We start from the raw sequence: 16,481 nt of genomic DNA, 5'->3' as shown, positions 1-16,481 counted from the left end.
ATACAGCAGGATTTCTGCAACCAAAGTAGTTTTTCCCTCACTGTCCTAGTAAATTATTCTTATGGTTACTTTTTATGTACCTTCCAGTAAAAAAATTTTTAATGTTGTTGCCTAATAAAATATTCAAACTTAAAAGCTTTTGCACAGTGAAAGAAATCATAAAATGGGGAAATCTACTGACTAGGAGAAGATATTTGCAAATTATACATGTGGTAAGGAGTTAATATCCCCAATATATAAAGAGCTCATACAACTCAGTATCAAAAAAAACAATTTTAAAAGTGGGCATAAGACTTGAATAGACATTTTTTCCAAAGAAGACATACAGATGGCTAACAGGCACATGAGAAGATGCTCAACATCACTAATCATTAGGGACATGCAAATGAAAACTACAATGAGATATCACCTCACACCTGTCAGAATGGCTATTGTCAAAAAGACGACAAATAATGTTGGCGAGGATGTGGATATGGAGAAAAAGGAACCCTCCTACACTGTTGGTGGGAATGTAAGTTGGTGCAGCCCCTCTGGCAAACAGTATGGAGGTTCCTCAAAAAATTATAAATCGAACTACCATATGATGCAGCAGTCTCACTCCTGGGCATACATAATATAATGGAGAATTTTCTTTTACCTCTTTTAAAACACAAGATTTCTTTCTCCTGCCAGTGATTTTAGAAGTATGCCTACTGTCCATTTGTGGAATTATACACTAGAAAATTTATGAATCTTGCTCGATGGCTAGATGGAAATCAAAACTCTTGCTGGGCTACTCTGCCTTATAAGGATTCATATCATTTTAAACATTAGGCAATAGCACTGAGGAGGCAAAAGACAAAACATCTGCAACAACTTTGGTCCTAGCACACAGGGAAAATATATCTTTCTAGACACAAATGAAAAACATCATTGCCAAATGTCTAAAACAATATATCAGATGAATAAATATGTTTGTTTTTCCATTTTATCCAGTAGTCAGTCTTCATTCTTGCTGAGGACTCTTCTGCTATCTAACATTTCTCTTTCCTCCATCAGTTCCCCACCCTCTATCTTTTTTAAAGCTGCACTAACACCTTTACGTTCTCACTGCTTCATTAATAATCATGACCTGTTTTTGTGTGTCAGGGAGGAAGAAATTTTTCTGTACCTTTTTAGGTTCTTCTGGCTGGTCTAGGATTAATTTGACGTGAGACAGATTAACAGAAATAAAAAATCAAAAGTTTAATAACCTGTATACATGGGAGAGATCCAGGAAAACTGAGTAACTTGCCAAAATGGCTGAAGACTTCACTTTACATATTTGGTTCAGCTAAAGACTAAAAAAGGATATTTAGGGTGGAGAGAGTCAGTTATGGGAGGTTGCCAGAAAAAGCACAGTAAAAAAGGGTAAGGTTGTTAATGCAGATTTAATTCACTGCCTTCTCCATTGATAAGAGTTTCTAGAGATTTGGTCATCCTCCTCTTCCTGTTACAGAGAGGAATACACTCTTGCAAATGGAGATTCCTCTTATAAATGTAAGTGATTCTTACAAAAGGATCATTCCCACTTGATTTGCAGAGTTTCTCCCAGGTCTGCTGTTTCTTAGAAAATAACCAGCTTAAAAAATTAATATGCCAAAGAGATGTATTTTGGGGTGGCAAATTCTGCTCCCCTACATGTATATGTTCTTTATTAAAAGCACTAATTTTTATTTTGGTGCTAGTTTTATTATCTTAGATTGGTTTTCAGCTTAATATCTAGCAAAAATGAAACCTGAATGTACTCATTTTTTCCCTTAACTATACTAAGTGCCTTTGCTGAGAAATCACAACACTTGAGTCAAACCAGAAATGTTGCTGAAATTTATATCTGAATCTTTTAAAACCAGACTCCTGATAATCAAGAGGTATAGTTGCATAATAAATGGGTGAGTCAGGGAGGAATCAGTTTTCTTCTAGGTCATCACTTGGGCACCTCTTAATACCCTTTGCTTGCTTTTCATGATAAATAGACAAGTTCAGCGTTCATGACTTAAGAATGGCATAGTGGCCAGTGACTAACACCCCTCAGAGATGAGAATTTGAGGTTATTGCACTAGATAAGCCACCCAGACCCCAGAGGTGCTAGCTGAGAATGAGGGGAATCTAAAATGGATAGTAAAGATAAGTAAGAAAAAGTCTAGTTTTGACTGTGGCCTCAAGACCAGCTATCATGACAGGCGCTGTAGTTTGTCCCACCAAATTCCCACTTGTAAATTTCCCCTAGGAAAAAAAGCCCATCAGAATCCTGTAGTTGCTTCTTCTAGAAGTTTTTATTTAAACAATGTTTCCAAGCAATGCAAAGGGGGCTGTCATTGACACTGTGACCCACTCTCTAGATGCCCCTCCAGTAATTACCTGAACTTATTCCCCCAGATGCGACAATGCTCCAGGCTGATAGCCTGTAGCTGTAGAGCTTTCCAGGAATTTTCCTCCGCTAATGAGAGACATCTCATTCTTGGTCATGCTGCCTTCCGGAGGGAGACTATATCCAATGACTGCTTGATGTGGACAGCACAGAAAATTTTCCTGTCAGAACTATTATTTCTGTTTTTAATTTAGTTCATTAGCAACCTACAAGGATAAAATAAAAGTTTAGAATCTGAACTTGGAAAACAACCTATCTCTCCTCCCAAAAATTCGAAGTCTGTGACCCTACAGAATCCTTATAAAACTTAACCTGAGAAAATGTAATACAAATATTGAGTGTAATGATACATAACATTTTAGAAATAGGAGTAAATTTTAACTCTAGGAACTATTGGGGAGCTTGCCCAATAGTTTGTTCTTTTCTCACAACGTTATTTTACTACATCTTGTTTTGAAAGAAACTCTGAAATAGAAATCAGTCATTTATAACTATCTTTGCTTTAATTGGTATAATAGTGGCACTCAAATAAAGGACAGTTTTGTTTTACATAGGATTATGCTAGATTAAAAGGAAATGTGGATTTGTTTTTAATCTCACAGCTTTAGAAGTAGCATCAATGTGTATTGAGAAGAAAGGCTGGGAAAGAAAGGTGGTAGGTTGTACTGAGGGAGCACAGAGCAGGGATAGTATGGGGTAATCTTATGTATATATTCACCTGCCAACTGATGAAGGGAAAATTGCTTGGCCTACCTCTCTTAGGTTCAGAAAGGCAAAGTAACCCAGATAAATGGCAGGCAACACAGCAGATTGGCTGAAGCTGACAAGTACAATGTTACTCGAATGTAATGCAAAGTTTAAAAGTTCTGCATATAAAAAAGTTTATATGCAGAATCTAAAAAAAAAAAATGATACAAATGAACTTATTTACAAAACAGAAACAGACTCACAGACTTAGAGAATGAATTTATGGTTACCAGGGGGGAAGGGTGGTGGGGGAGGGATAGATTGGGAGTTTAGATTTGACTACTTGGCATATACCCTGAGAAAACCATAATTCAGAAAGAGACATGTACCACAATATTCGTTGCAACACTATTTACAATAGCCAGGACATGGAAGCAACCTCAATGTCCATCAACAGATGAATGGATAAAGAAGGTGTGGCACATATATACAATGGAATATTACTGAGCCGTAAAAAGAAACAAAATTCAGTTATTTGTAGTGAGGTGGATGGACCTAAAGTCTGTCATACAGAGTGTAGTAAGTCAGAAAGAGAAAAACAAATACCGTATGCTAACGCATATGTGTGGAATCTAAAATAAAAAAGGTACTGATGAACCTAGTTGCAGGGCAGGAATAAAGATGTAGACCTAGAGAACGGACTTGAGGACACCGGGTGGGGCGGGGAAGCTGAGGCGAAGTGAAAGTAGCATTGACATATACACACTACCGAATGTAAAATAGATAGCTAGTGGGAAGCAGCTGCATAGCACAGGGAGATCAGCTCGGTGCTTTGTGACCTCCTGGAGGGGTGGGATAGGAAGGGTGGGAGGGAGACGCAAGAGGGAGGGGATATGGGAACATATGTATGCATATGGCTGATTCACTTTGTTGTACAACAGAAACTGACACGGTATTGTGAAGCAATTATACTCCAATAAAGATCTATTAATAAATAAATAAATAAATAAAATGGATAACCAACAAGGACCTACTGTATAGCATAGGGAACTCTGCTCAATATTATGTAACAACCTAAACAGGAAAAGAATTTGAAAAAGAATAGATACATGTATATGTATAACTGAATCTCTTTGCTGTACACCTGAAACTAACACAACACTTAATCAACTATACTCCAATATAAAATGAAAAGTTAAAAAAAGTCAATCTACATGTGACAATCCATTGATTAACTGATTTTTCTTTTTGAGTAAAAATTTTAAAAAGGAGTATAAAGACAGTGTTTACAACTAATTATTTTGAACACTCCACACTTATTTTAGTAAAATGTAGTCCAACCTCAACAAAAAGAAAAATAACATAAAAGAGGAGTCAAAGTGAAGAATAGAATGGTAAAATAAGTATTAACTAGGGTCATAAAGAAGTTGTTGATGATATTTTTAAAAAGACAATGCATTGAATGGAGAAGAAATCAATGATTTGTCACATTATACCACCTGCTTTCTGGAGTGTTATGAAATACACTCCTATGAAAAATTCACCCTTCCTATACAAAGAAAATATAATTAGTTGTATCCTTTGTTTAGTAAAATCCGTTGGTAGAAACAGTGTATTTTTCCTCTGGTTCACAAAATAAAAGATCCAAAGAAATGCTGTAAAAGAGGAGGTAGAAAAATTGAGGCAAGCAAAGAATTTTGGCCAGAAAGGAATGCTGGACGGTAGAGCTGAGACAGTTATAATCACAGGCTATTAGAGCTAGAATGGCCCTTGGAGATAATCTTGTCCAAAGCATTCAATGTTTTTGTTAAACCCAAGAACTGAATTGATTTTCAGGGTTACAATTACTAAGTGAAAGAAAGAGAACCAGAATTCTTATCTCTTGATTCCCAACTCTGCGCTCTGGTCTCACAAAACTTGAAGTCCAAATTGCTCCAGTTGTTCTGGGAAGTCTGTGGAAAACATGTATCTAACATGCAAAGTACATGATCCAGTGAGTTCTGTAGATTCAATACATTATCCATTTCAATCTGATATTCTCTGTGTCTTGCAATAGCATTGCAGGAGGTTGCCACATGCATATTCTAAGGGCCAATCCTAAAAGTTTTTAAAGTTAGCTTCAAATATTTTATTTATGCAACTATGTCTTAAACCACCTCCCTTCTGTCAGTGCTATCACTGTAGTATAATATGGGCAATGCTTTCTCTCAGGAATAACATCCTCAGGATGAGCTTCAAACACTTTTTCTGGGTCCATTTTCCATGTCTCACTGAATCTTCACACAGATGATCAATAGGAATTTTAAAGCTACATCCCAAAGACATTTTATTTACTAGGGTCTTCCTATAATTATATGTATGAGATCTGGGCTGTAAGTTTTTCTGTTGGTAAAATAGATAGTATAACAAGTATGATTTTCATATTTTATGGTCTGTATTCCCCTGGATAGTATCCCAAATGAATTAAAATCCATTATTGTATGAAGTTTAAGTTGAAATTGTAAGAAAATGTGTTAGAATATTTCCTTTCCTCAATGACTTTAACCATCATGTAGAGACATAACAGAAGATTTTATATATATATATATTAAAAGAATATATCAGTTATCATATAATTTTTGTCACAGTTGAGGAATATGTAGTTCATGATTTAATTCAAATCTCCTTTAAAATAGACTTATTTGTTTATAAAATTATGAGGGTTTATAGTTGTATCTAATAATTTAATGTATTTCAATAAAGTGTAAAATAAATTTCCACAGAAGGCCATGAATATGTTTATTTTTAGGTAGAATTTAAAGATTAATAGTAACCTATTGTCAACATATGCACAATGTATGGGAAATTTCTTAGTGTTTCCAAACATCCATTCTCTCTTCCTTTCTCTCTTTCTTTCCACTTTGATTTTTAGCAGGGCATATTGCTTTCAAGCTGGTGATGACACCTTCCAGCCTCCCTTGCAACTACATGTAGCCATGTGATTAAATTCAGGCCAATGGAACTGAGCAAAAGTGAGGTATGCAACTTCCTTGAGAGTATGTGAGGTATACTTTCACATCCTTGAAAGCAAAGTTAGTTGCCTCACTCTCTCCTTCCACTTCTTACCCTCTGGGGGAAAAAAAAATGGGTACCACAGGAACATCCTCTTTGATCACAGAGATGACAGATGTTTATTGAGAATGGTGGATGCTCTTTTGAGCTTAGAGCAATATGGATAACAGGGAGGTGTATTATAAGAGTTTTCAAAGTTCCCTTGTCAACCAGGAAGATAAAGATTTACTTTTAAACATAGATGTACTTTTAGGTGAAGAAATATTAGAAATTCATATATATTTTATATAACTGTGATAGATATTTTTTTTCTTTTGAAAATGTCTAAAAACAGGGTTTAAGCCACAGATTTATATGAAGAGGTGATTCCGTGAATCTATAAGCAATTGTAGTAGAAAAGTCAGGGCCACTCCACTGACAAGAACAAATCTAAGTGCTTTCACAAGTGACCTCAACACTGCAATTAGAGATGTCCCAGGAATGTTATTTAAGGGATGCCTTAGTTCAGGAACTCAGCAATGTCTTCAGTGGACTCCATTTTTCCAGTTTATGGAACTCTAAAGCCGTATAGCTTCAAATACTGAAAGTATCCAGAATAATCATTCAATTGGGATTGTTCAGCCAAGCACAAAGTTATTTTGGAGTTGCCCCTGTTTCACCTGTAGGAATATTGCTTCTAAGTTTTTATAATGATGTTGTCACATGGAGAACTTCTAAATGCATCAATAAAAATCTGCTAACACTTATTTTTAGAAATAAATGGAATGATTTATAAGTTTCCTCCTACTTTTGAGTCATGTCATGAATCATTGTGTATGCCAGATCCATTCTTGTTTCACTTCATGCCTCTTTCTTTCATAATCACTCCCACTGACAGCAGCTCTAGTAGAAGATGTGAATCTATATTTCTATATTAGATTACAGTCAAACATATTTTATAAAACTTTGCATGCCAGATTACCTAGATGGGATCAGCAACTTTTCACATTATAAATTATGAGGAATTATTAATATCTGGGATACTAGCTTAGACTGATTTTATAATGTGCTGATAAACGTTTGTTAAAATATATGGAACAAAAAGCATAACTGAGATATCTGTAAAAAATAGAGACAGTTTCTGAATTAGGACAGTGGATCAATTTTGATAAAGTCATTGTACCACTAGGTTCTATTCAAAAATAAAAGAATGGCAGTGCCTGTATTTTTTTTTTTTTTAACTAAGATGGTACTGAGAACATGTGCTTACTAAAAATGATGTAAATTCTAGGTTTTATTTTAAGAGAAACATAAAATATCTGTGAAATCAGTAGCGATCTTGTTGAAAGTTTGTATAATTAAATGCATTGTTATGCACAGATTTTAGTTGTGCATGGAACACCATGTTATTTTATTCTCAATTGCATATAGTATTATTACTCTTATTAACGGATTATTATCACATAATATTATTCAATCTGCACAACTCTAAAGAAAAAATGTACATGTTCCCAGATGTTTCGAAAATTTGCTAGTAATTTGACTAAAACATTTTCTCACTTATTTGGAACTTATGATTACTGGTTCTGTGAAGTATAAAGGTCTGTCTAAGCCATTTCTTCAACTGTAATGAATTCCCAATCTCACACTTAAGAGAAGAGTTGGTTCTATATAATTGGCTTGCTTTTCTGATGTTTATTCTTTTTGTTCCACCAGGTCTGTGTAAGCTACTTTGGTTGCTATACCTTCAGCCAGTCTCTAAGATCTGTATCAATAGTGTTTTCTTGCCATTGATCTTGTTTTTTTATTATTATTATTTTTTAACATCTTTATTGGAGTATAATTACATTAGATTGTTGTGTTAGTTTCTGCTGTATAACAAAGTGAATCAGCTATACGTATACATATATCCCCATATCCCCTCCCTCTTGCGTCTGCCTCCCACCCTCCCTATCCCACCCTCTAGTTGGTCACAAAGCACCCAGCTGATCTCCCTGTGCTATGTGGCTACTTCCAACTAGCTATCTATTTTACATTTGGTAGTGTATATATGGACATGCCACTCTCTCACATTGTCCCAGTTTACCCTTCCCCCTCCTTGTGTCTTCAAATCCATTCTCTATGTCTGCGTCTTCATTACTGTCCTGCCCCTAGGTTCTTCAGAACCTTTTTTTTTTTTTTTTTTTAGATTCCATATATATGTGTTAGCATACGGTATTTGTTTTTCGCTTTCTGACTTACTTCACTCTGCATGACAGATCTAGGTCCATCCACCTCACTGAAAATAACTCAATTTCATTTCTTTTTATAGCTGAGTAACATTCCATTCTATATAGGTGTAACATTTTCTTTATCCATTCATCTGTCGATGGAAATGTAGGTTGCTTCCATGTCCTGGCTATTGTAAATAGAGCTGCAACGAACATTGTGGTACATGACTCTTTTTGAATTATGGTTTTTGCAGGGTATATGCCCAATAGTGGGATTGCTGTGTCATATGGTAGTTCTATTTTGAGTTTTTAAGGAACCTCCGTACTATTTTCCATAGTGGCTGTATCAACTTACATTCCTACCGGCAGTGCAAGAGTGTTCCCTTTTCTCCACACCCTCTCCAGTATTTGTTGTTTCTAGATTTTTTGATGATGGCCATTCTTACTGGTGTGAGATGATATCTCATTGTAGTTTTGATTTGCATTTCTCTAATGATTAATGATATTGAGCATCCTTTCATGTGTTTGTTGGCAATCTGTGTATCTTCTCTGGAGAAATGTCTGTTTAGGTCTTCTGCACGTTTTTTGATTGGGTTGTTTGTTTTTTTGCTATTGAGCTGCATACGCTGCTTGTATATTTTGGAGATTAATCCTTTGTCTGTTGCTTCATTTGCAAATATTTTCTCGCATTCTGAGGGGTGTCTTTTCATCTTGTTTAGGGTTTCCTTTGCTGTGCAAAACCTTTTAAGTTTCATTAGGTCACATTTGTTTATTTTTGTTTTTATTTCCATTTCTCTAGGAGGTGGGTCAAAAAGGATCTTGCTGTGATTTGTGTCATAGCATGTTCTGCCTATGTTTTCCTCTAAGAGTTTTATAATGTCTGGCCTTACACTTAGGTCTTTAATCCATTTTGAGTTTATTTTTGTGTATGGTGTTAGGAAGGGTTCTAATTTCATTCTTTTACATGTAGCTGCGCAGTTTTCCCAGCACCACTTATTGAAGAGGCTGTCTTTTCTCCATTGTATATTCTTGCCTCCTTTATAAAAGGTAAGGTAACCATATGTGTGTGGGTTTATCTCTGGGCTTTCTATCCTGTTCCATTGATCTATAGTTCTGTGTTTGTGCCAGTACCATACTGTCTTTATTACTGTGGCTTTGTGTTATAGTCTGAAGTCAGGGAGCCTGATTCCTCCAGCTCCGTTTTTCTTTCTCAAGAGTGTTTTGCCTATTTAGAGTCTTCTGTGTTTCCATAAAAACAGTGAAATTTATTCTTCTAGTTCTGTGAGAAATGCCATTGGTAGTTTGATAGGGATTGCATTGAATCTGTAGGTTGCTTTGGGTAGTATAGTCATTTTCATAATGTTGACTCTTCCAATCCAAGAGCACGGTGTGTCTCTCCATCTGTTTGTATCATCTTTAATTTCTTTCATCAGTGTCATACTTTTCTGCATACAGATATTTTGTGTCCTTCAGTAGGTTTATTCCTAGGTATTTTATTCTTTTTGTTGCAATGGTATTGGGAGTGTTTCCTTAATTTCTCTTTCATATTTTTCATCATTAGTGTATAGGAATGCCAGAGATTTCTGTGCATTAATTTTGTATCCTGCTACTTTACCAAATTCATTGATTAGCTTTACTAGATTTCTGGTAGAATCTTTAGGATTCTCTATGTATAGTGTCATTTCATTTGCAAACAGCGACAGTGTAACTTCTTCTTTTCTGATTTGGATTCCTTTTATTTCTTTTTCTTCTCTGCTGTGGCTAAAATGTCCAAAATTATGTTGAATCATAGTGGTGAGAGTGGACAACCTTGTCTCCTTCCTGATCTTAGTGGAAATGGTTTCAGTTTTTCACCATTGAGAATGATGTTGACTGTGGATTTGTCATTTATGGCCTTTATTTTGTTGAGGTAAATTTCCTCTATGCCTGCTTTCTGGAGGGTTTTTATCATACATGTGTGTTGAATTTGTCAAAAGTTTTTCTGCATCTATTGAGATTATCATATTGTTTTTATCCTTCAGTTTGTTAGTATGGTGTATCACATTGATTGATTTGTGTATATTGAAGAATCCTTGCATTCCTGAGATAAACCCCACTTGATCGTGGTGTATGATCCTTTTAATATGCTGTCGAATTCTGTTTGCTAGTATTTTGTTGAGGATTTTTGCATCTATGTTCATCAGTGATATTGGCCTGTACTTTTCTTTCTTTGTGACATGTTTGTCTGGTTTTGGTATCAGGGTGATGATGGCCTCGAAGAATGAGTTTGGGAGTGTTCCTCCGTCTGCTGTACTTTGAAAGAGTTTGAGACAGATAGGTGTTAGCCCTTCTCTAAATGTTTGATAGAATGCGCCTGTGAAGCCATCTGGTCCTAGGCTTTTGTTCGTTGGAAGATCTTTAATCAGTTTCAATTTCAGTGCTTGTGATTGGTCTGTTTATATTTTCTATTTCTTCCTGTTCAGTCTCAGAAGGTTGTGCTTTTCTAAGAATTTGTGCACTTCTTCCAGGTTGTCCATTTTATTTGCATATTGGAAGGTTGTGCTTTTCTAAGAATTTGCCCATTTCTTCCAGGTTGCCCATTTTATTGGCATATAGTTGCTTGTAGTAATCTCTCATGATCCTTTGTATTTCTGCGCTGTCAGTTGTTACTTCTCCTTTTTCATTTCTAATTCTGTTAATTTGAGTCTTCTCCCTTTTTTTCTTGATGAGTCTGGCTAATGGTTTACCAATTCTGTTTATCCTCTCAAAGAACCAGCTTTTAGTCTTATTGATCTTTGCTATTGTTTCCTTCTTTTCCTTTTCATTTATTTCTGATCTGATCTGTATGATTTCTTTCCTTCTGCTAACTTTGGGGTTTATTTGTTCTTCTTTCTCTAATTGCTTTAGGTATAAGGTTAGGTTTTTTATTTGAGATTTTTCTTGTTTCTTGAGATAGGATTGTATTGCTTTAAACTTCCCTCTTCGAACTGCTTTTGCTGCATCCCATAGGATTTGGGTCATCGTGTTTTCATTGTCATTTGTTTCTAGGTATTTTTTTATTTCCTCATTGATTTTTTCAGTGATCTCTTGGTTATTTAGTAGTGTATTGTTTAGCCTCCATGTGTTTGTATTTGTTATAGTTTCTTTTTTCCAGTAACTGATATCTGGTCTCATAACATTGTGGTCGGAAAAGATACTTGATATGATTTCAATTTTCTTAAATTTACCAAGGCTTGATTTGTGACACAAGATATGATCTATGCTGTAGAATGTTCCATGAGCACTTGAGAAGAAAGTGTATTCTGTTGTTTTTGGATGGGGTGTCCTATAATTATCAATTAAGTCTATCTTTTTTAACGTGTCATTTAAAGCTTGTGTTTCCTTTTTTATTTTCATTTTGGATAATCTGTCCATTGGTGAAAGTGGGGTGTTAAATTCCCCTACTATTATTGTGTTACTGTCGATTTCCCCTTTTATGGCTGTTAGCAATTTCCTTATGTATTGAGATGCTCTTGTGTTGGTTGCATAAATATTTACAATTGTTATATCTTCATGGATTGATCCGTTGATCATTATGTAGTGTCCTTCTTTGTCTGTTGTAATAGTCTTTATTTTAAAGTCTATTTTTTCTGATATGAGAATTGCTACTCTAGCTTTCTTTTGATTTCCATTCGCATGGAATATCTTTTTCCATCCCCTTCACCTTCAGTCTGTATGTGTCCCTAGGTCTGAAGTGGGTCTCTTGTAGACAGCATATATACAGTTCTTGTTTTTGTATCCATTCAGCCAGTCTATGTCTTTTGGTTGGAGCATTGACTCCATTTACATTTAATGTAATTATCAGTATGTATGTTCCTGTTATCATTTTCTTAATTGTTTTGGGTTTGTTATTGTAGGTCTTTTCCTTCTCTTGTGTTTCCTGCCTAGAGAAGTTCCTTTAGCATTTGTTGTAAAGCTCGTTTGGTGGTGCTGAATTCTCTTAGCTTTTGCTTGTCTGTAAATGTTTTGATTTCTCCATCAAATCTGAATGGATCCTTGCTGGGTAGAGTACTCTTGGTTGTAGGTTTTTCCCTTTCATCACTCTAAATATATCCTGTCACTCCTTTCTGGCTTTCAGAGTTTCTGCTGAAAGATCAGCTGTTAACCTTATGGAGATTCCCTTGTATGTTTTTTATTGCTTTTCCTTTGCTGCTTTAGTATTTTATTTAATTTTTGCTGGTTTGATTAATATGTATCTTGGCATGTTTCTCCTTGGATTTATCCTATATGGGACTTTCTGTGCTTCCTGAACTTGATTGACTATTTCCTTTCCCATAGTAGGGAAGTTTTCAACTATAATTTCTTCAAATATTTTCTCAGTCCCTTTCTTTTTCTCTTCTTTTTCTGGGACCCCTGTAATTCGAATGTTGGTGGTTTAATGTTGTCCTAGAGGTATCTGCAACTGTCCTCAATTCTTTTCATTCTTTTTTCTTTATTCTGCTCTGCATTAGTTGTTTGCATTATTTTATCTTCCAGGTCACTTATCCGTTCTTCTGCCTCAATTAGTCTGCTATTGATTCCTTCTAGAGAATTTTCAATTTCATTTATTGCATTGTTCATCGTTGCTTGTGTGCTCTTAGGTCTTGTATGTCCTTGTTTAACGTTTTTTATATTTTCTCCATTCTATTTCCAAGAGTTTGGATCTTGACTATCATTACTCTGAATTCTTTTTTCAGGTAGACTACCTATTTCCTCTTCATTTGTTTGGTCTGGTGGGTTTTTACTTTGCTCCTTTATCTGCTGTGTATTTCTCTATCTTCTCATTTTGTTTAACTTACTGTGTTTGGGGTCTCCTTTCCACAGCCTGCAGGTTCTTAGTTTCTGTTGTTTTTGGTATCTACCCACAGTGGGTAAGTTTGGTTCAGTTGGTTGCATAAGCTTCCTGTTGGAGGGGACTGGTGCCCGTGTTCTGGTGGATGAGGATGGATCTTGTCTTTCTGGTGGGCAGGACCGTTTCCGGTGGTGTGTTTTGGGGTGTCTGTGAAATTAGTATGATTTTAGGCAGCCTCTCTGCTAATGGGTGGGGTTGTGTTCCTGTCTTTCTTGTTGTTTGGCATAGGGTGTTCAGCACTGTAGCTTGCTGGTTGTTGACTGGAGCTGGGTCTTAGCATTGAGATGGAGATATCTGGGAGAGCTCTTTCTGATTGATATTCATGGGGCTGGGAGGTCTCTGGTGGCCCAATGTCCTGAACTCAGCTCTCCCACCTCTGAGGCTCAGGCCTGACACACTGCCAGAACACCAAGACCCTGTCAGCCACATGGCTCTTCTGTAGGATGATACTTCTCTACTTTTCTGTTTCTCTTTCTAACACTGCAACTGCTGCACTGTTTCCTGGGTTTTGTTTTCCTACTCCTTTTGCCATCTATCTTTTGCTTGAAGTTAATCAAAGGGAGGCACCAACGAGAGAGTAGAAGGAACGAAGAAAGAGAGGTCATGCTATTTATTCACCAGTTCTGCCTATTCCAGAATATACTTTTTTGAAATGTTTGGTTTATACATTTTTGGCCTATATTCAGTCATATTTTCTGGGATAGTAAACCAGTTCAGAGACACAGCAACACTTAAGGGGCAGACCACATTTTTCTGAGAATGAACTCTGCAGTGCAAACACTAAAATGTACACTCTAATTCCTCCTTTTTGTCTAAGCTACCCCCACAGGGAATGTTGGCCATATATCAGGGTGATTCTTCCCTCTGGAAAGGAAAATACCCGGACCTCCTGTCTTTGAATTGACATGATTTCCTGTTTCCTGGGAAACCAAAATGCTATGGTCTTCTAGTTAGAGTGGTGTTAATGGAATTCAGGTGACTGATGGAGTCTGAGTCTCAGTACATGTCATAGAGGGTTTGGTGGGATTGTAGAATTAAGCTGTAGTTTTCTCATTCCAAAATGTGTAATGGAGATACATACTTATTAACTGAGAAATCTCACAAGAATAGTGAAGGCTAATTTTGTAGGCAGGGCCAAGTAGAGCTGCTCTCACCAACATAATGACCAAAATCAACACTGAATACTTGAGAATATTATAGTTGTTGGTACAATAAGAAATCTGAATTATGCTGGAGTGATAATTCCTATCACATCCACGTTTAATTTGTCTATTTGACCAGTGCAAAAATTGGATGGATCTTGGAGAGTAACTGTGGGTTATCACAGATTTATTCAGGCCCTGGTGCTAATTACAGCTGTGGTTCCAGATGTGGTATCATAACTATGGCAAATCAACACATCCCCTGTTTTGCAGCTATTGAATTAACAGACACTCTCAATTCAGTTCAAGAACTAAGAAGAGAAATTCTCCAAGTATTTGCCTAGGTGAATGATCTTGATTATAAGGAGAGAAGTGGAGGCAAGTAAGACTATACTTAAGATTCTGGCCATTCTCTGGTCTGCCTCTTGTTATTCTTGTCCCTATAAAGCATACCAAATAGCATTCCCCAACACACCAGGAGGCTAATGAGAGTAAGGAAACCTGGAATGCTGGTAGAAGGACTGTTGAATATAATCTTAGACCTTCAAGACAAAGGACAGAAGTGGAGGTTGTATCAGTAATAATTATTTAAAATCTACTTTTTCCTGCTACCTTACCTGAAATCCACTGGTGATGATATTCCCTTGCAAAAAATACAGAGATGGAGATTTTTATATTTCCTCTGAGTTGTTGACCTGGTTTTTTTTCTGTCTAAACAAAGGGCAAGCACAGATTTTTCCCTTTCAAATCTGTCTTCCTCTCTGACCTGCTCTGTGCCCTGAGAGATTCTCCTTTATGAACTTAATCATTCAGACTCATTTTTCCCTCTGGCATCTGATTGGCTTTGACCAATAGGGGGAATAAGGCACAGAAGAAGGAAGTAAATAGTCATATCTCCCTACCTCCATCCCTCTGTCTTGGCCTGCTCCTCTGCCAATGGCCATGTCTTCCACTGAGTAGCTTTTCTCCCATTGGTTCAGCTCTTTCTAGACACTGTTACCATCCAGGCTGAAGTGACAGTAAGAGACACTGGTGTGAAAAAGTATTTGGATATTTCTGATCCTGGGTTGCTTAACTTTTCCTTGTTGGTTTCTTTATCCTTTTTTTTAAAATTTATTTTATATTGGATTATAGTTGATTAACCATGTTGTGTTTGTTTCAGGTGTACAGCAAAGTGATTCAGTTATACATATATATGTATCTATTCTTTTTCAAGTTCTTTTCCCATTTAGGTTATCCTTGACTACAACAGATAAGCCTTGACTGTCAGGTCCCTGACTGATACATTATTTGGGTAAGAAGAAAACAGTATTTCATTTAGAGGCTATAGATTATAATATACAAGGAACCTTTGAGAAGTGTCAGATAAGATAGTATATAAAACATTGTATAGAGATGGTATTTTTGGAGAGATACCGAAAAACATATTAAATGGCTGCCATTCCCAAAATGTAAAATAATATGAGAAATGAACATAAAGTTATATAAAGTTTGGCAATATCATTGTCAATGTAATTTTAATTACTTAATAAAAAACCTTCAACAAGAAAATTTTAGGACATCTTTTATGAAATAAATTAGTAAATAGAAAAATATAGTAATTAAAGAAAAATAGAAAAACCTAATTCTAGTATGTTATGCAAGGTTTCATATAAAGTTTTGAATTAATTTAGATGATACACTAATAATCCAGTGTCTTTTAAAACTATAACTCTTCCTCATAAATGTACCAGAAAACACTGATAATACTAAACATGTCTGCATGACAGCTTTACAATCTGAAAAATAAAATATACTCAACTTATATACTTCATAAATAAAAGAGAAATAAAATAAAAGAGAAATATACTTCAACTTAGTTGAAGTTTGCTCTTTAGGTTTCATGGTTACATAACAATTCACTGGAGTTTTGAACCACCATTTTGTATGAATCACATTTTGGTAAATTCTGCTAAATTTAAATATATGTGAATAATTACATAAATTATTTGCAGCATCAAATCTTCAGATTACATCTTTAGAACTTCAAGAGCATCTATTCTCAAGTATGCAGTATTTTCAAAATTTCTGATGTCCAATTATTTTTAAAGATTAGCCACAGTCATTGGAGATAATTTTTAAAAAGTGTTTACTATTGTTTTAAGCACTGTGACAGCTGTGGAAAACAATAGTGT

Source organism: Phocoena phocoena, chromosome 4 (assembly GCF_963924675.1).
Source record: "Phocoena phocoena chromosome 4, mPhoPho1.1, whole genome shotgun sequence".
NCBI classification, from domain to species: Eukaryota; Metazoa; Chordata; class Mammalia; order Artiodactyla; family Phocoenidae; genus Phocoena; species Phocoena phocoena.
Note: the sequence above shows the minus strand (reverse complement) of the source record.